The 20,923-nt window shown below is 30.7% G+C and overlaps 2 long non-coding RNA genes across 4 annotated transcripts; one reads left to right on the plus strand and one right to left on the minus strand.

The window, feature by feature from the left end:
- Window positions 1-3,669: 3,669 nt before the first annotated feature.
- Window positions 3,670-8,877, minus strand: LOC135267313 (uncharacterized). Its single transcript, XR_010335735.1, has 5 exons — window positions 8,793-8,877; window positions 8,001-8,736; window positions 7,787-7,945; window positions 7,251-7,730; window positions 3,670-7,198 (listed from the first exon to the last, which is right to left on the minus strand). It is a non-coding gene; the product is annotated as an uncharacterized LOC135267313 (long non-coding RNA).
- Window positions 8,878-17,192: 8,315 nt separating this feature from the next.
- LOC135267323 (uncharacterized) lies at window positions 17,193-19,764 on the plus strand. Of its 3 annotated transcripts, none has more exons than XR_010335753.1 (5): window positions 17,193-17,207; window positions 17,348-18,855; window positions 18,923-18,981; window positions 19,035-19,533; window positions 19,586-19,764. It is a non-coding gene; the product is annotated as an uncharacterized LOC135267323 (long non-coding RNA). The 3 variants fall into 3 exon arrangements; XR_010335754.1 differs by having other exon boundaries at window positions 17,348-18,644; window positions 18,711-18,981; XR_010335752.1 differs by having other exon boundaries at window positions 17,348-18,981.
- The last annotated feature ends 1,159 nt before the right edge of the window (window positions 19,765-20,923 follow it).

The following is a 20,923-nucleotide window of genomic DNA, read 5'->3' on the forward strand; positions in this document are numbered from 1 at the left end:
CTTTTACCTTCTGTTTTATCAACTCTGATCCCGTCACGAAAGGTAACCACACTCTGTATATTTATTGTTGGCGACTTGTTACCCCCCTCATCTAAACCCTGCTCATTATCATCGCTTTTCTATAATACATTCAGAAAATAAAAAACGCTGAACACCTACAAAATAATCTACGTTTTTTACCGATTCTAAAAGAGGACTTGGATATGAAAAAATATCCTAAAATAAAATTTAATTTCAATATTTGGATTTCACTAATTTTAATCTATAATATTTTACACGAAATTGAGGTTCTGTTTCCGTGGGCGGGAAATACTCCGGATCCTTTATAGAGTCCCAAGAATCCTCCGTAAATGAACAGCGAGTATTATTATCTAAAACGAATGATTCTGTAACGTATGTAGCAAGAAATATTGGTTCGACATTAAAGTTTTGTTAATATTTGAAAAACAATTAAAAGCTTTGAAAAATTGTAACTGCAAATCCACAAAAAGTTAAAATTCGCGTTGTTTTTTATATTGAGGTAAACATTCTTATCCCGAAGATGTCCATACAGCCGCTGGAAAAACGTCGACCAAGCCAGCCCTAGTTTTTTTTGTGCTCTATGGATTGGCATTGGTTTCATCTCTCTAATTCAATTAGGAGCCGAGATATCGTCAATTGTTTATAAGATGTGTTAATAATAAATAATAAAACAAAGGTTTTGAAATAAATTGAAAAGACCTACATTTTAATCTGAATTCAATCTCATTTACGAGAATAATTCTAATGATACTAGCAAATGTTTACTAAACTTTTTCAAATAAAAACAAATATCACGTAACTGGTTTTAGATTTTTTATGTGCAGTGTTAATACTCACCATCATGGTCATCATGGCCTTCCATTCTTGAAGACATGATGATGAAGACTAATAAGAGAACACACGTTTTCTACATTCATAAATGAAGAACGCATGCGTTAAATTTCAGAATTCTTGGAAATTGAAAATATTCCAAATTAAATTTTTCAGAGGTCAATATTTTTGTTAATGTAGGCGATGGGGGTTAGTTTTATCCATCCTAGGCTATTCTCCGCTTTATCAAATAGCGTCGGTTTTATTTTATATTTCAATTAGGAGCCGAGATATTGATAATTGTTTATAATGATCGTTGTCCATAAATTGTTATTTAGTGGCTGAAGCAAAAACCCTCTCAAATCTGACTCGTAAAATATAAAGCATACAGACAACAAAACAAGTTAAATAAATGTTTTAGAACTCCATTATATTATTTAATAAGTAATAGCTAAAAATGGTTATTTTTTCGGTTGTTTTTAACAAATTCTTTAGCAAAGCTTTAGGTCCAACAAATTACTATTCAAAATCACTTATTTTCTCAGAAATATTATTATTTTCCATCGGAAATATCTTATATATATATATATATATATATATATATATATATATATATATATATATATATATACAAACATACACCAAGGTTCAGGTATATATATGTTCTCATCGAAATTTGCGAGAGCACTCCTCCCTCCCTAATTCGTGCAATTTCGATGAGAACAAGGCAAGACGTTCTCGCCTCCGAAATCGGAGGCGAACACGTAAAATCGGAGTCGGAGACGATCCATCGACATAGCGATCGGAGGTGTATAAGTACCAAAAGCACAACACATTCTATAATTAGAAACAATTACGTGCAACCGCAGAGGGGTAAGTTTTTTCAACATACAGTTAAAAATATATTTCTCAGTTTTCACAAAGCCCACTATGTTTTACTTACTATGAGAGTCCCGTTTGTATGTAAAGAGTAGGTTTTGCGCATTATGCGAAGCCCGACAGTGTTGCCCATATTTACTCACTAAATTAAATTACCACTTGGAGTTTTTTAGCCTCGAACATCCAAATAATAGTAGGAACAATAACTTACATACCTATTACAGTCTAATTTTTAACATACTTGTATATTACGTGGTAATATGTCTTTTTTGACTTCTGTTTGTAAGAAATTTTAACCTAATGTAATAAGTTTCATATGAATAATAAAATTTTGAATGCAATCAGTATTACGACTTTGTAAGTTTGCGACTCGTCATAAAAAAATTCAATTTTTTGGTACACGATGCCAATCATATTTGTTCTCATTTTTGATGAATCATAAAAATTTATTACAAAATGAGCCAAATGTACATAATTATTCATTCTTTATCGTAATTCACGAATAAATAAAAGTTTTAAAACCTAAAACTAAATGCAATAAAAAAAGTATTATATTACTGATTTTGTTTATTTAGTACACGTAAAAACTAGATAAGTCATATCGTCTAATTGGTGAGAATTTTATACCTTACTTTAGAGCAATAAAAATTTTTTTTCCGTATTCACTTCATCTACATTCAACATAAATAGCACAGTTGTAAAGGCCAGTTTATAAGGCTTTCAAAATTATAAAAGAAAAATCATATCGTATTAAAAAAAATTGTAATGATGTTATGGCACCGCCATATTGACCGCCACGACTGATCCAGTTAGGTCAAATTTGAGATCACTTAAAATGCTAAATAACTTGTTTCAGCATTTTTTTATTTTTGAAAAATAAAAAACATGAATTTAATACCAAAGGAATTACAAATTTTCGGCGTTACTTTAACCTTGCTCTGTTTAGAGGAGCTTAAAGTAACGCACAAAAATTTATATTTTTGTTTTTGGACATTTTTCAAAAAAATCTTTAGACAGATCAATTTCATTTATTTATTTATGACGACATCTTTATTATTATTAAATAGCTACTAACATTTTTGTTTATTGTTTTTATAATAATAATAAAAGCTTTGTCTTTGTTCTTTGTGCTTTGCCTTTTCGTTTTTTATTAATTGATGATGCTTTTCAGTAGATAGAGATAGCCGGTTCAAAAACCACCTCCACCTCCCTCTACTGCGCATGTGTGAAAATTGTGTCAGTCAGCCGCAGACGCAAGCGCGTAATCGCAGCTCGCTGGCCTGCGACCAGCTGGTCAGCCGGCCTGCGGCCGACTGACGCCATTTGTGATGATGCAAATATATTTATGTAGTATAATAATAATAATAATAATAATAATCGTCGCCATCTTGGAAGTTTGAAAGTCGGCGGCGGTCATTTTTGTTTAATGGTAAATTGGCGCCAAATTTAAATTATTTCAAAATTAATATTTGAAATTAGTCGGCCATGTTTGTTTGTTAAAAAAAATGGCGCCAAAATTTTAATTTATTTAAAAATTAATATTGGGTGTAATGTTGGTAGCGCCGATGTCGTCACAAATTCCGCCTAAATTCTCACGTTAGATGGCGCCACGGTCTGCAAACTTTTCGCTAGATGGCGCTGCCGTCAGCGCAGCCGTCAATCAAAGATGGCGCTGGCCTCCATTTTTTTTTTAAACACACCCCCCGCCCGTTTGCGAATATGCAACCAAGAAAACAAGTAGTAGTAGTAGTAGTAGCTTTTTGGGGTTGTGAAATTTTTGGTTTTTGGGGTTGTGAAATTTTGAATATATGATTTTTGAAATGTGCAATTGTGAATACATGAAGTATATATACAATACATGCTGTATTGAGTTAAGCAAAATATCAGAAAATCATCGCGCTTGTCACTAATAACTAATAAAGGAAAGTCATTATTTTATCGATAAGGAAAAAAAACCTAGTATATGTAGTTTTTTATTTTTGTAATGTTGTTTGCCTAACTTGTCTGTTGCGCACCAAGTTTATTTTGTTATTTGTTTAAAATATAATGCAAAAAAAGTTGTTGTTGTTGTTGTTCCTTCCATGGGGAGTCGAACCTCAGGTAGGTAGAGTGGATAGTGCTGTCTATTTTGGAAACCTGAAACAAATTCACATAAGCTATTTGGTTAATGGATAATAATAAAAACAATAAATTACTTTAATTGTTTATTACATCTAAATATAAGTACATACATACATACATATTATAATACATAAACATTATAATACAATAACTACAATACAAATTAAATATTATTCCTGAGTTTGAGGAAGAATATTTTTATGACCCCAAGATAATGTTCTACCTTCAGAATTGTTTAAGATGTAACGTTTATCATCTTTGAAAGATAAAGCAATTTTTTTCTTTAATTCTGTGTAAATGTTATGAAGCTTCGAACGAAAGATATTCATTTCTTTAATAATTTCAGTGTTTGGAACAGTAACTGCGTTTTGGTAGTCAATTTTATGTAATTCACTTGTAATTACATTGTGTTTAATACCCTTAGCTTTTTTAGATAATTCACCTTCAACATCCACACAATATGCTTTAGCACCTGTTCCTAAAAATTCTGATATTACACGTCCTTTATATTCATCTTTCATCTTCCCGATGACAGAAGACGATACAGGTATTCCATGAATATTTTCTGCTTTATAATTTGAAGTATCAAAACGCTCTATATTAGATTTAATATCATCATAAATATTTTCACAAAAAATTTCAATTACTAAACTATCAGTATCGGTATACAAAAGCGTTGCATTGTTACCGTATTTAAGTTTTATGAAATTATAATAAAAATCATACATAATAGTTTTACTGATATCTAGAATAGTAAAACCTACATACAGAGGTTTATTGTAGAAAACTTTTTCGTTCTCTAATTGAATAGCTACAAAATTTGGTGTAAAGATAGATGAATTTTTAAAATTTGGTCGTGCAATTAAACTTTCAGCACCTGGTTTTCTACCTATATTATTCCATGATGTTACCAATTTCACGTTTACTCTTTTATCAATTGATTCCATGGTTTTACCAAAAACTGAATTATTCATTAATTTAAATACATCTTTTTCTAACGCGTTTTTTGATTTGTTACGCATTTCTGTATTTAAATCAATATATGTTTTCAACCATGGTGATTGATTAAAACTTAAAACACGGTGAATATTAATTAATTTTAAACCACCTTGTATAGCTTGTCTTAAATTTCGATAATGTAAAACATAGTGTACTTTATTGTTCAAGGTTGCGCAAAGTTTCTCAGTTTTACTAGAGGGAGGAATAAATTTTTCAGGACAAAATGGTAAATCGTTGTGAAGATTATGTAATTCAGAAGGATATTCTAAATCAACTTCGAATATATAACCTACATCAGCGTTATCTGTCAAATTGAGAATTAGGTTATCATTGAATTCATTAGGATCTTCCCATCGAAAACCGCTATAAGGTAAATATTCAGACATTGCTGCTCCATACAAGTTGGTTGCATCAAGGTACATTATAAAAGAAGTTGGTTTAGAAGGATCATGATTTGATAAAAACTTATTATTTGCTACTGCTTTACGTTTTGAACATTGACAAAGTCCTCCTCTAATAGATTTTCGAAAGAAATGTACCATGTCTATATCAGTTAACAATTCGAATTTAATTCCAGTCATTTTTAACATAGCATCCCAGCCTAATGAAGGTGCTGTTAAGTAATGAGCTGGATCTAGTTCATAAATTTTGAGACAAACCTTTCTGAAATTTTCAAAAATGTCTGTTAGTAACAAAACATCAGACTTTAAATAAATGTCGGAATAATCACCTAACGTTTTGCAATCAAATAGATTCCAGACTTCCTGTGCTCGCTCATAATCATGTTCACTGATATCAGTTTTATTAAGATTATCATAAAATTGTTGAATCAATGGTAAACTGGTATCATCTAACTTATTAAAACAATCCAAATATGAATATGGAAAAACACCTTTTTGTCTTATCAAATTAAATTGGTTATCGTCCGGAAAGTGTTTCCGAATGGTTAGACATTCATTAGAAGTTAAAGTCTGAGATAATTTATCTAATGAAAAAGAAAGGAAACGGAACGAATCTACGAATCTAAGCGTTATAAAAATATTGTCAACTGTATTTGTAGTCGTGTTCATGACCTTATCAACTAAAATTTTTTTTGAAAATGTAATATACTTTTCTTTAGTTTGAGCAATGCAATTAATGATGGTCTTTTCTGTTGCTAAAGCTTTAATAAATAAATGACTATCATAATTAGTTAAATTATGACAAAAAACAGGGATATATTTTGGAATCTTATAATTTAAATTACAAATAGAATGTGCAGGTCCTAAAAATTCACCTGTTAAGTGACAATGATTACGAACTCTATCACAATTTAGACTTCCGTAATCTGTTTTGAAAGGTTCTTTACATAAATGACAATGGGTAGATATTTGAAAAACCAATTCATCTAACGGAGTCATTTCAAGTGGTACGATATGTTTGAGGTGATCGTGATAAAGTCTATTTACATCATCTTGCAACCATTTCACAAAAATTTTAGGAGCATCTTTTCCTCGATAAGTCCGATAAATTGATAAATTATCATTATATGCACATTTTATGTAATATCCGAAACTATATGGTTCATGTAAATGTGTAACAATTGTACGGATATTATCGGCTGAATTATCATTGCGTAAAGGTTTTAAAATAGATTCAAAATCGAAATAAAATACAAAAGGAACTTTAAGAGATTTATCAAAATTTTGAAATGTTAATTCATTACCAGGCACTTCTTTACCAAATTTATTTATAATCAGATCAGAAGTTGGTAATGTAGTGACAACTTCATTACAAGCATACTTACGATGTTTAACTAATTTTTGTTCACTCGAAAAAAATAATAGACAACCGTTACATATAAATTTAGCATGATTATGTTTGGAAAGTTGTGAACTTATTAATCGAGAAATGTTGCTTATCAGACAGTAATGTTTGATCATTCTTTCATCGTCTACGATAAGTAATAAATTTACATGAATGTCTCGTTTCTTAGAAGTTAAATAAAAGGGACCTATAATATCTGATACCCATTTACCTTTTTCATGATCAAAACGCTGCTCTGTTCCATAGACATTTACACTAATATTATTAAGTGCTTCAAATTTAAAAATATCAGTTAATTTAACCGGAAATGAAATATCTGTAAAATCTAATTCCTCTTCAAACTCACGATAAGCATCAACTCGATGTCGATTAACATTTACTTCAGTTGAATGAAGGTGTGCCAAAACAGACCATTTGAAACATTCATTATCATCATTATGAATATTGATAACCGCTCTCCGCTTCGCTATGTCCTTCGGTAATGGTATATATGTTGATGCACGTAGTGGATTGAATTTGTTGATATTAAGTTCCAAAAACAAAATTTCCATTAAAATCCAACCTAAAAAATTTAATACAATAATATGTTTATAAATAAAATTGATATTACTTACCACTATCTTTTTCCAAGAATTCACTCATTTTGATTTTTATGACGCCACATATTTCTTCCAGTTCTACCTTAATATTTGTCGATATTGAAATGATGATATTTTTAGTGTTGAATGATTTGATTTCGATAATGTCTTTAGAAGGTAAAATATATTTAGCAAAAAGTTCGAAATTAATTTTAAGTTGGTTAAATTCTCTCAGTTTTCTAGTTATTAAAGTGATAAGTTTATCTTGATTTCTTTCAAAAAAATTGCACACTTCCAAGTCATCTAGTTGTGAATTTTTCAATCGGTATGAGGTAATTCTTGATTTGAAGGCAACTTGATATTCTTCAACGAAATCATCATCATCATTAATTTTGGCGGAGATGACACTTTTATGTTTTAAAGAACGTAAATGGTTTAATCTGGATCCTCTGTAGTGACTATTGCATATTTCACAAAATTGATGAAATGAACATGATGGAGCGTTAGTAGTAACTTCTAAAAACAAAAACAAGTTATAATAATAATAATATAAAGAATATTTACAAAAATACCTTGTAAAGGTGTTCTAGTTGTCAGGCGGGCTTTTTTAGGAGTCATATCATCCGAATCCATTGAACACAATGATGAATTTGTAATATGACGCCTATAGTTATCAAATCTCGTAAATGACGTTTTACATCCGGTGCAAGTGAGTTTAGATAATTTATCACCTTAAAAATGCTCTTAATTAAAACAATTTCTATAACGTAAAATGTATTTACTTACTATGTTTTTTTACATGACGTGTTAAAGCATCTTTGCGAGTAAACTTGTTATCGCATTGAGAGCACTTGAACATGATTACTTTCATACACGGACAGTCGAAGTAGAAATGAATTAATCATTGATGCGATATGATTTTATATTCCATAAACTTTGCAACCGGATATTGTGGTTCCTTACGTAAAAATTCAAAAAATTCAAAATATAACTGATAAAAATTTAACGTTTTTAAGGAAAAAAACGTTAGACAGGAAATATGATAACAAAAATAATCAGAATGAATATTATTTTTTATTAGACATAAAACAAACTACATACTTAAACTAACAAAGTCATACACCTAAATAAATTTTTAATTGCAGTTTTTAAGCCAAACCTAACGCTATGAACATCATAAAAACGATCCAACATGTACAAACAATTCCAAACATTGCTAAAAAGGTAGGAACATGATTAAAACAATTTTTTATTGAAACTACATCATGATCATTAAGTATAAGTCTCTTCCAGTCAGTATCAATATAATTACTATTGGTAAAAACTAGTCTTAATTTAAAATATATTACAGAGTTTGCTATAGAAACATTTTCATATTTAAATATTTCTATTGCAGTATTGCTCAAATAACCCAGATTCATCTTCTTCCATTGGTAATCAACATCGTTGAAAAATAAACTTTTCCAGAGAGGAGACCATCTTGTGTTGTTAGGACTTTCACTAGTGAAGACGATGTACATATCTACAACATCTAACGGTTTTTGCACGTACAACACATTTTGTATAAGAGTAACAAACAAGATGAGTGATGAGTTCAAAAGAGGCATTACACTTGAAACGCAGTGGGTTGTTGTTGTTGTTGTTGTTGTTGTTGTTGTTGTTGTTGTTGTTGGCTTCCTGTATCATCTAAAATACACGAAACACAATTATTTATTGATGAAGGAGGACCATCAAACTGATCTTCGTCAAAACTGTTATAATAATGTTGTAAACATGGTAGATTCAGCTTTATATCATGATCTTGTTGATATGTTTCCGGTAATTTATGAAATATATCCATCAACTGGCACGGTCCTAATTTCAGTAGTTCCAGTTTCATTAGTAATCGAATATCGCTTATGGTTTTTTCAAAATGCAGCACTTTTTTTATAACAGGTTCTACACTCGTTGCCATCTTAAATGGAACTAAATTAGACGTTAAATAATTATATCGTATATATATTTCTTATTTATTAGGTAATATCTTTCATTTCAATCCAACTATTCTGATTATCTGGTAAACCTAACCATTTCACAAATAATTTAGTTCCTTTACGTCGAATCACTTTCTCAACTAAATAGACGTCAGGATATTGAGTTTTTGATAATTCCCAAATATAAAAAGCTCCTTTGATTGGTTGACCTTCTTTATCTTCTAGCAGAAATGTTACAGGATTGGTTAGATTAATCTTACTGATTTTAAAAATTTCCGTTGACCAATTGGGTGTATATCCTTTTTCAAATAACATCTTTTCTTTGCTAATTCTTACGAAATCTCCGACTTTAAATTTTTTTCTGTTTTTATCAACAATCTTTAGATGATCATATGCTGTTATGTCTCCTTGATTCGAAGCGTTTATCTCTGTGGGTTTCCTTCCTGTTGTTCGATGTATTGTAGTATTATAATTTTTGGTTATCTCTTGCAATTTATTTATCCATTTATGTGTCGCAAATAACGTAAAATATCGATAAATTTTGGATTTTAAAGTACGTATAACTCGTTCAGCAATTGCTGCTTTTTTAACGCTGTACGTACTATAGTGATTAATATTATAACGTCTCATCAAATCCTGAAAAGTGGTATTATAAAATTCCTTTCCTTGATCTGACTGTAAATTCTTTGGTATTCGTTCTTTTTCATTCTTCAGTATTGATTCCATAGCTCTGCTAACCTCATTAGCTGATTTCGATTTCAGTGGTCTGGTCCATAAAAATTTAGAAAAACAGTCGATTACGACTAAAATATATTTAAATCCATTATTATGATAAGATAAATTTTGCATTTCTGCTAAATCTACTTGCCATAAATCATCCAATCCTTTAATTATAGTACGTCTTCGTTTAAAATTCCTGCGTGCAGGTTTAAATATCTCGTTTACCAATTTTTGCTTTACATCACTAACTTGCTTTAGTCGAACCATTGCTTATTTACGGTACACTTCTCTACAATTTCCATGACGATCTGACATTTGACCTGGAGGACACTTGTTTTTATTATGAGGCATGGGTTCTATCTTTCACTATTTTCATATGAATCTGTTACTTTCCTTTTCTTTGATATAGGTACATTTTCAAGTTGATCTGTATCACCTGCTTTAGAACGTTTGGAAATGGTTTCTGGTTTTATCTTAATACTATCGATTCCTTCAAAGCGTTCTTCAAGTTTTTTTATTCGTCTGGTTATCTCATTTGAATTATTCATAAATTTTTTCCACTTGTTATCGATTTCATAATTTATACTTAAATGTTTGTTATGCAATTCTGATTCAATCGTGTGAGGAATTGTAGCAATTATATTATCAATTTTTTCATCAAGTATTTTGTACTTAACATTCATGGTTAAGTTTAACTGATTAAATTTATCCATCCATATAGCATCTGCTTTATGAACATTATTATTTAAATCCGTTAAAGCAGCTATTACTCCTTCCATCTTTTGGTATATTTGTTTACTTACTAAATCAATATATACCTTATTCGCACAATCTTTGTCTTCTGTTGGATCATTAATGTTACAGATTCTATGATGTTTTAAATCAAGGTCACCATCAGCAGTGAAAACAAAAGGTGATGGTGTAGATTTAAAAAATGCACTTGATGCTGATAACACTTTACGTCCGAATAGATCAATGGGCATTTCAACACTGAGGATTAACCAGAAAAAAACTTAAGCCTAATATATTACACCACATTCCTTTAATTCTTCTTCTATTGATAAAATTTCATTCAGATGGGAATTGTTACCCGCTTTTGTCGCTGCATGTAATAATGCTAGACGTGACACTAATTCATTTATGTCATCCCAGTAAACATATTCTACACGTTTATTAGTGAATAATCCTTCACCAATAAACGGAGATTTAGGAAATGAGGTAAACATTGGTTGCACAATTTGAGTATATTTTACACCTCTATGACCTTTTAGTTGTTTTGTGGGATCATTATTTTTTCTATGTGTATTAGAAATTTCAAGTATTTTTTTGTATGCTGACCGATCCTCTTTTGTAATTTGAGTGTATTTATCTTCAGGGTTTTTAAAAAATATTAGTCTGTATAAACCAGGAGTACCAGGAAATGATTCATTATCTAAAATTAAATCACCATTTTGACTGATTATTAATTCATGTTTACCCATAAATAGTTTATTCTCTTTTGAATTATATCTAGGACCAAATGTCTGATCACTGGTTTTCTCTAAAACTGCTTCTATTGCATTTCTCGCAACTGGAGGATATTGTTCTAAAAATTCATCTAAAATATGTCTGCTATTAATTAAATCATCCATAGTGTCAGATTTGGTTTCTTCATCTTCTTCTTTTATTTCTGGTAATGACTCATATATTTCTTCTGGTTGTCGCAGTGATGTACTAGGTTCATATGTTTCTTCAACTGGTAGTTCAAGTTCTTGTTTAATCTTTTCTTTTTTTGGTAGTTTAAGAAATTGTTTCCTTTGCTTTTGAATATGATGTTTTGGTCTTTTGTGTTGTTTTTGTTGTTGTTGCTGTGGTGGTGGAGATTGCTTCTCCAATTTTATTGAAATTTCTTCTAAAGGATTTATAACAGGCTGAAAAAGCTTTTTAATTGACTCATCCGCTTCACTGCTGTTTAACTTTATGGCTTTATACTTCTTTCGAATTGAATCAGCTGCTTTTAATATATGTCTTTTAAGGTTTTGATCTGGTTTGGTACCCATCATTACCGCTTAATGTTATAAACTAACCGAACAAATCAGAATTATTGTTTATATAACTTCTTATTCGACTGCTATTATAACGGGTCTCAAACTGATATTAACCGATCTCAAACCGATCAGGAACTGCTTTTTAACAGACATTAACCGGTCTGAAACCGATATTAACCGGTCTCTATCCGATAATAACCGCTCTGGAACCGGTATTAACCAATATCACACCGATACTAACCGGTCTGAGACCGATATTAACCGGTCTCTAACCGGTATCTAACCGATACTAACCGCTTTGGAACCGGTATTAACCGATATCGCACCGATACTAACCGCTGTGAAACTGATATTAACCGGTCTGGAAACGTTCTCAAATAGATATCACTCTACACTTGAATAAAATGATCAAACCCTTTTCTATATCGACCCTTATTTAATTCATTATCTTTACATATAACCAAAAAACCATATTGGTTTTTCCAACATTCCTGACATATTTCACAGAATTGTTCGAATTTCATATCAGCACCAACATGATCTTCATATACATGTTTTAAATTTAACAGATCTTGTTTTAATATTACCAATAAATTTGCATTATCTCGAATTAAATGTTTCGGTATTTTTGTATATGTTTGACAGAGATAGAAACTATCAATATTTTTATGCCGGCCCATGCAAAAGTAATCCCTTATCTTAGCTTGATTACACATTATGACATCATCAAATATAAAAATAGAGTTATTTTTTGCATCTTTTGGATCTAGCACGTCTTCATTATGTTCATACTGGTTATATTCCATTCCTTTAATTTTTTGTAGCACATCACTAAGCAGTTTATACTTCGGTTGATATAATGATTTACAATAAATATATATGTTTTCAAATTTCAATCCGTTGGGATCAAACAATAAAGACAATAATATGTTAGTTTTTCCTCCACCAGAAGGTCCACAAATTATACAACGTATTGATTCGGGTAAAAGTGTACCATGTCGATGAGACATTTTATGTTTATTATCAACATTATTATAATCATGATTTATGATAGGTAATTGTAATTTTTGCTTTAACACTTTCATTTTCATACTAAATTAAAAACATTTATAAGAAGGTTTATATAGGGAAAAAAGTTCAGTTAAATGTTGTCTTTCAAAGGGGAAGGACTATTAAATACTGCAATCAATAAATTACCTTTTGAATTACATTTACCAGGATATCAATATTGCGGACCTGGTACAAAACTTAAGAAACGGTTAGAACGAGGTGATCCTGGAATAAACAAGCTTGACAGCTTTTGTAAAACGCACGATATAGCTTACGCTAATTCCAACGATTTAAAAGATAGACATCAAGCGGATCGAATTTTAGAAGATAGTGCATGGTCACGTGTTAAGTCTAAAGACGCTTCATTTGGTGAAAAAGCAAGTGCCTGGTTTGTAACTAACGCAATGAAAGTCAAAAGGAAATTAGGTATGGGAATCCAAAGGAAAAAATCGAAAAGGAAGACAAAGAAATCTAGAAAGAGGACACAGAAAAAACAACAACCTTTTCATAAAGCTCTTTTATCAAATTTAGAAAATAAGGGATATGATAATATAAAATCTGCATTATCAGCTGCTCGTATAGCAGTTAGAAAATCTGGAGGTCGTAAGCGTATAAAAATTCCTCGTATTATACCTATAAAAACAGGAGGATTTTTACCATTGTTACCATTAATTTTTGGAGGACTTAGTGCCTTAGGGGCTATGGGCGGAGGTGCTGCTGCTATAACTAAAGCTGTAAATGATGCTAAAGCAGCGAAACAGAAATTAGATGAGAATAAACGTCATAATAAAGTACTGGAAGATATCGCTATCGGGAAGGCGGGAAGTGGTTTATATCTTCGAAAGCAACCACGAGGTTATGGATTGTATTTACGTAAATTTCCAAAAAACTACCAATAAAACTGCCTAATAGGGCACTAACTGATAATGATTTAAGAAGATATGCTAAATTATTAAAACTACCCAAATTTAAAGGCGTTTTTATGAGAGATGAATTAATTCATATGAAACCTGATAAGACAGAATGTGCTATCATTAATTTGGACTCTAAAAAAGGATCCGGAACTCATTGGGTTTGTTATAGAAAAACAAATAAACAGGTTGATTATTTTGATAGTTATGGAAATCTAAAGCCACCTCTAGAATTAGTACGATACTTAGGAAATTGTAATATTTACTTTAATCATGATCGTTATCAATTTTTATCATATAATTGCGGACATTTATGTTTGATGTTTTTACATAATAAAAGATGAGATAATCATGTATTTTATTCAGTCATGTATAAGACATTCTCCCTAACAGGTGTTGAAAGTACGCTGTCTGAACACTATGAGCCACCCATTGACCTTGAAGAAAATTCGAATTATTCTATAGCTTTAATCGGTTTTTATACTAACAATAATATACCAAATATAGAAGAGGGTACAAATAAATTTTATTATTTTGCTCCGAACACTACTGAAGAAAAAGTGATAACATTTCCGAAAGGTGCTTATGAAATAGCTGCTATAGAAAAATATATACAAATTATTCTTAGTGGACGATCTGCAACTGATGCTCAAAAACAGAATACATTTTCATTGAAGGCTAACGAAAACACATTAAAGTGTGAGATATTTAGTATTTACGACATTAATTTCGCTCACGAAGATAGTATTGGTAAATTGTTAGGTTTTTCTAAAAGGAAACTTAAAGCAAGACAATTACATGAAAGTGATTTACCTGTTAACATAATTAAGGTTAATACAATACGTATCGAGTGTAATATTGTAAGAGGTTCTTTCTACAAAAACAAAGAATCTCATACTCTTTATGAAACTGCTTTAAGTGTTAGTCCAGCCGAACAGATTTTTGTGGAACCATTAAATCCTATTTATTTACCTATCATTAATAGATCCAATATACCTAACCTAACTATTGATATTGTTGATCAAGACCATTGTCCTATAGATTTTAACGGTCAAACAATCAATATTCGTCTTGCTCTGAAAAAAGAAGCATAAACATGGGTTTAGTGTTTCAAAATCAATATAAAAAATCATACAATCCATCAAATTATCAGTCAGTATCTTGTCATCAGTCGACATTATCACATCAGAGCGTGCAGATTCTTAAATCGTTAGGATATAATGTCCGCCAGCAAACTTCAGGTTTACAGTTCACCGGAAATAGACGACAGCATAAGTAAAGAGGAAGAACATACATATAGTCCGCAAGTAAGATCTTTCGATAACAATGATGAAATCGAAATTATAATTAATCAGAGAGATATTTGGATTTCTCTCTTTGAATCATTTATACAAGTGGACGGTGAGTTCATACCAGATCCGGTACCGGAAACTGGCGGTGGAAATGTAACCTTGACTAATAATGCAGCAGCATATTTATTTGAGAATGTAAGCTATGAATTGAATAATGTTGAGTTAGATAGTGTACGTGAAGTCGGAACAGTATCTACAATCAAAACTTTTCTATGTTATGGCAAAGATGAAGTAAGAGCATTAACTCTCGCTGGATGGAATGATCAAGAAAGTCAACAACTGAAGACATTTAATGAAACTGATAATACGTTTTCATTTAGAATCCCTTTATCTTATCTGTTAAATTTACCATTTGATTATCATCGGATAGTTAGCGGTCATCAAAAACTTCGATTAATACGAAGTCGTAACGATGCTAATTGTTTCATTTCTACCGGAACGAGAAAAGCGACACTTAAGATTAACAATATTGAATTAAAAGCAAAACATGTTTACCCAAATGATGAAATTAAATTAACTATATTAGAAGGGATCAACAAAGATCGTGTTATATCGTTACCGTTCAGAAAATGGGAAATTCATGAACTTCCATCAGTTCGACAAACTAATAACGACATCTGGAGAGTTAAAACATCTACTCAATTAGAAAGACCAAGATTTATTATCGTTTGCTTTCAAACAAACCGAAAAAATAATCCAAAGTCTGATGTTACTCTATTTGATCATTGTGATGTAAGAAGCGTACGTTTATGGTTGAATTCATATGTTTATCCATATGAAACATGGAAACTACAATTTGCTAAAAATAAATATTTAGAAGCATATCAAGCTTACGTTGATTTTTATAAGGAATTTAATGGAAAAGATCGTGCTGAACCTATATTAAGCTATACAGATTATACAAAAAGACCGATATTTGTATTAGACTGTTCCAAGCAAAACGAAGCAATTCGAAGTTCCACCATTGATATCAGCTTAGAATTTGAAAGCGATAATAATTTCCCAGCCGATACAAGAGCTTATTGTATTATCATTCATGATAGAATAATGCAGTACTATCCGTTAACAGGAATAATTAGACAACTGATATAAGGATGAAAAAAAGTGTTACTATAAGTGATAGTGCTCCGGAAGTACATAATCTAATAGTTTGGTCATATGCTTATCAAGATGCTAGAAAAGGAAACTATTGGATACAATGCGCTGCAGACAGAGAAAGGTTTAAGTTTAGAATTAATCAAATGAAAAATATTTTAAAGGAGATCTTAAATTCTGCTCATCGTGAACAAATTTTTCAGTCTAGATTTAAGTGTTCAACATGAAGGTAGTAGTGATTGATGTTCAAGGATTTTATATACCTGAATTCATCGTTAAAGAATTAACAATATTTGATGGACATCGAACTGGTCACTATTTGTTTAAATCACCGGTGCCGTTTCGTCAACTAAGTGCAGATGTAAAAAAACAAGTGAAATATTTAGAATTAAATCATCATCTATTACGTTACAACAGTGGAAATATCGACTATGAAAATATTTATAACATACTAGAAGAAAATATTATCGATGATGTTATCGATATTATTTACGTAAAAGGAAGCGTTAAAGAGGATTTTTTAAGACAATTTTTCGATTCAAAGGACTTTTACCCTAGGATCATCAATTTGGAGGAAGCAAACTCTTGTCCAAAATTGCAACCACAACTTCCGTTATGTATGCATCATTACTTAAAAACTAAAATATGTATCTGTAGTCTTAATAATGTACGGTTTATTTATAATTATGTAATTCAGAATTTACCGAAATAAACGTTTAAAGTTTTAATCTCGTTTCCTTCTCCTACTTCATTAACCTGCCCTCTCCACTCTAGTTAAGATTACAAAAAGTATAAAGGGATCAACTTTTAGTGTGTGAAATAATTTTTATTGAAATATCAACAGTCAACACAACCATCATGTCTAGTAAGTAGAAATAATTTTTACATTATTTTATTTTAAATTTTTTCCGAATCAATTGTTTGAAATTTAATTACAACACTTCATCATCAGTCTTAATAAATTAATGTAATCTATTTATTAAATTTCTCTTTCTTTTGTTACAGAACATCCCGCAGGTTACTATGGGGACTATAACCCAGATTTGGTTGTTAACCACGCTGGGTTAACCGAAGAGGAGGTGGACCACCTCCTCACCCAAATTCCCGCGGGCACCTTCGAGTGGGTTTCCCTTATTAACATCTATCTGCGACTGGAACCGCCCCCATCCCTTGGAGGTTATTTTGATATTTTTACCGTGGGGCGCTTGACCGCCGCGATAGACACCGATGAGGAGCGGGGTATAATTGACATTTGGGTATGGGTACATTAAACCTCATACATGTTGGATCGTTTTATGATGTTCATAGCGTTTTTTATGATGTTCATAGCGTTAGGTTTGGCTTAAAAACTGCAATTAAAAATTTATTTAGGTGTATGACTTTTTTAGTTTAAGTATGTAGTTTGTTTTATGTATAATAAAAAATAATATTCATTCTGATTATTTTTGTGATCTTATTTCCTGTCTAACGTTTTTTTCTTGTAAATTTATGAATCAAAAATTTTATAAATATCCAGTTGTATTTGATTATTAATTTATCGTTACAATCATTTTCCCCAAAAAATTTATATCCAATAGTTTACAAACAATATATACATTTCTAATAGTTAAAACACATTTATACATCTTTTATAAAAAAAGTGGATTTGTTTAATTGAAATAGGTAAAAATTCATATCCAAAACCTTAATTAATTACTGGGCGGTTAACATTTTTTACCAAAAGATTTTGAAGAATTTACAACAATTTATCATAAACCCTCAACAGATGATATAGTAATTATTGTAAAAGCTGAAGTTTATATTTTTTTCATTATCTACTTTTAGATTTAAAACTAATTATCCGAAATCTATAAGCGAAGAATTTAAAATATCAAGTCCAATTTCGGCAGCGATAACAACTTACTCAGGTGGTATTTATCTTTTTCTCAGAGATAATACATATATTACATTATCTAGTTGCATCTCTGGATATAATGTTCCTGGTTTAACAAACGAATTATTTGAAGGTGTTCCTAATAAAATAACAAGGACATTTAGATATTTAAACGGAAAGCTGTACTTTTTTAATGAAAATAATTACTTTGAATATGATGAGTTTACTAAGAGTGTCATACAAGCGGGACCTAAAACTTTATCTATATTTAACATTAATTGTCCGCGAGAACCCATCTTAATTCAATTGAAAAAATTATCTTTTAAAAAGATTATTACACACAATGCAGTCCTGGTTGAAAATTTAACAGATTATACTCGTGAAGAAGATAGTTGGTGTAGTTGGTGTATTCATCAGTGTTTGTTTACAGTAAGTTTATATTACAACTTAATAAAACGTTCTTTCTAAACATCTAATTTAAACATCTAATTTCAGCTTCAGACCTACAAAAGTTGTGCCAAAAAGACGCATCGTAAGTTTATCGAAAATATTGACTTCGGCACAAGTTCTTCATCCACAAATTCTTCCGATTCAGACTACTGAATTCTTCTCTAAAACCAACATAAATAATCTTTTTTTGGTAAATTCTTTAATTTTTTAAATTTGTTTACCACATTTGATTGCTAAAAATGTGTTTAATTTTTTAGGAAAATTTTTATCAAATTTTTATCAAACAAAAAGTGCGTCACAAAATTCCTACGATAAGGTAAACCACAAAATTAGTATTAAATCATATTTTATTTCATTTTTATTTTTTAGGAAAGCGTGTTATCTGTTAACCGCAAAAATTGATTATAAAAGTTCCGTTTTTTACACATTTCACCAGTTTTATTAAAACTATCTTTGTGAGAAGTTGTATGTGCTCCGCTGTGTATTTTTGCATTTAAATTTCAAAGGATTCTGTAATGGCTGATCAACTATTAAATCTGAATAAAATTGCTGCCTGTGAATATACTGATACATATGTCAGTGCCAACGATTTGGAAGTGAACAAGAAATATAAAATCATCAATTTAACCAAGGCAAACACACAACATGGGGTTATGATGGTAGCATATCTGGACAACGTCGGTAAAGTTTTTTTACCTAAACGACTAACAGCAGTTATGAATGATACCATAATTACGACACTAATGGAAGGACTCGGATCTTATTTGATTTATATGGGACGTAAGCAAGCTAATGGAAATCAGGAACATGATGCCCACATTTTTAATTTCGAACGTATTGTTCACGAAGATTAATGTAAAATTTTTTGGTAAGTGTCATGTTCACCTCTATTTAAAAAACTAATTTATGATTTTTTTCAGGTTTCCAAAATAGACAGCACTATCCACTCTACCTACCTGAGGTTCGACTCCCCATGGAAGGAACAACAACAACAACAACTTTTTTTGCATTATATTTTAAACAAATAACAAAATAAACTTGGTGCGCAACAGACAAGTTAGGCAAACAACATTACAAAAATAAAAAACTACATATACTAGGTTTTTTTTCCTTATCGATAAAATAATGACTTTCCTTTATTAGTTATTAGTGACAAGCGCGATGATTTTCTGATATTTTGCTTAACTCAATACAGCATGTATTGTATATATACTTCATGTATTCACAATTGCACATTTCAAAAATCATATATTCAAAATTTCACAACCCCAAAAACCAAAAATTTCACAACCCCAAAAAGCTACTACTACTACTACTACTTGTTTTCTTGGTTGCATATTCGCAAACGGGCGGGGGGTGTGTTTAAAAAAAAAAAATGGAGGCCAGCGCCATCTTTGATTGACGGCTGCGCTGACGGCAGCGCCATCTAGCGAAAAGTTTGCAGACCGTGGCGCCATCTAACGTGAGAATTTAGGCGGAATTTGTGACGACATCGGCGCTACCAACATTACACCCAATATTAATTTTTAAATAAATTAAAATTTTGGCGCCATTTTTTTTAACAAACAAACATGGCCGACTAATTTCAAATATTAATTTTGAAATAATTTAAATTTGGCGCCAATTTACCATTAAACAAAAATGACCGCCGCCGACTTTCAAACTTCCAAGATGGCGACGATTATTATTATTATTATTATTATTATACTACATAAATATATTTGCATCATCACAAATGGCGTCAGTCGGCCGCAGGCCGGCTGACCAGCTGGTCGCAGGCCAGCGAGCTGCGATTACGCGCTTGCGTCTGCGGCTGACTGACACAATTTTCACACATGCGCAGTAGAGGGAGGTGGAGGTGGTTTTTGAACCGGCTATCTCTATCTACTCTTTTCTTACCAAAACAAAATTGCTAATTAAATGAGGCGTTTGGAACATCTTAGAAAACAAACAAAAAATTTGAAAATCTTAAATTATAAAAATTATTTTGCTTAACAAAATTTCCTTTGAGAAAGCAATGCTTTATAGTTAGCAATTTATTGTTAGAAATTGAGTTTTAACGTTACATAATAAAGTTACACAAATGATTTAAAAAATAAAAAGTTTCTAGAAAAATGTAGAATGGCCGTTGATTTTGATCCTTCTTGAATTATACCTACATAGAAACAGAATTACATCAATAAACAAATTTAGTATAATAGAAATAATTTAAAAAAAATGCAATTAATAAAAAACAAAAAGAACATAAAAAATTTTTG

This window comes from Tribolium castaneum, chromosome 11 (genome assembly GCF_031307605.1).
Source record: "Tribolium castaneum strain GA2 chromosome 11, icTriCast1.1, whole genome shotgun sequence".
NCBI lineage: Eukaryota > Metazoa > Arthropoda > Insecta > Coleoptera > Tenebrionidae > Tribolium > Tribolium castaneum.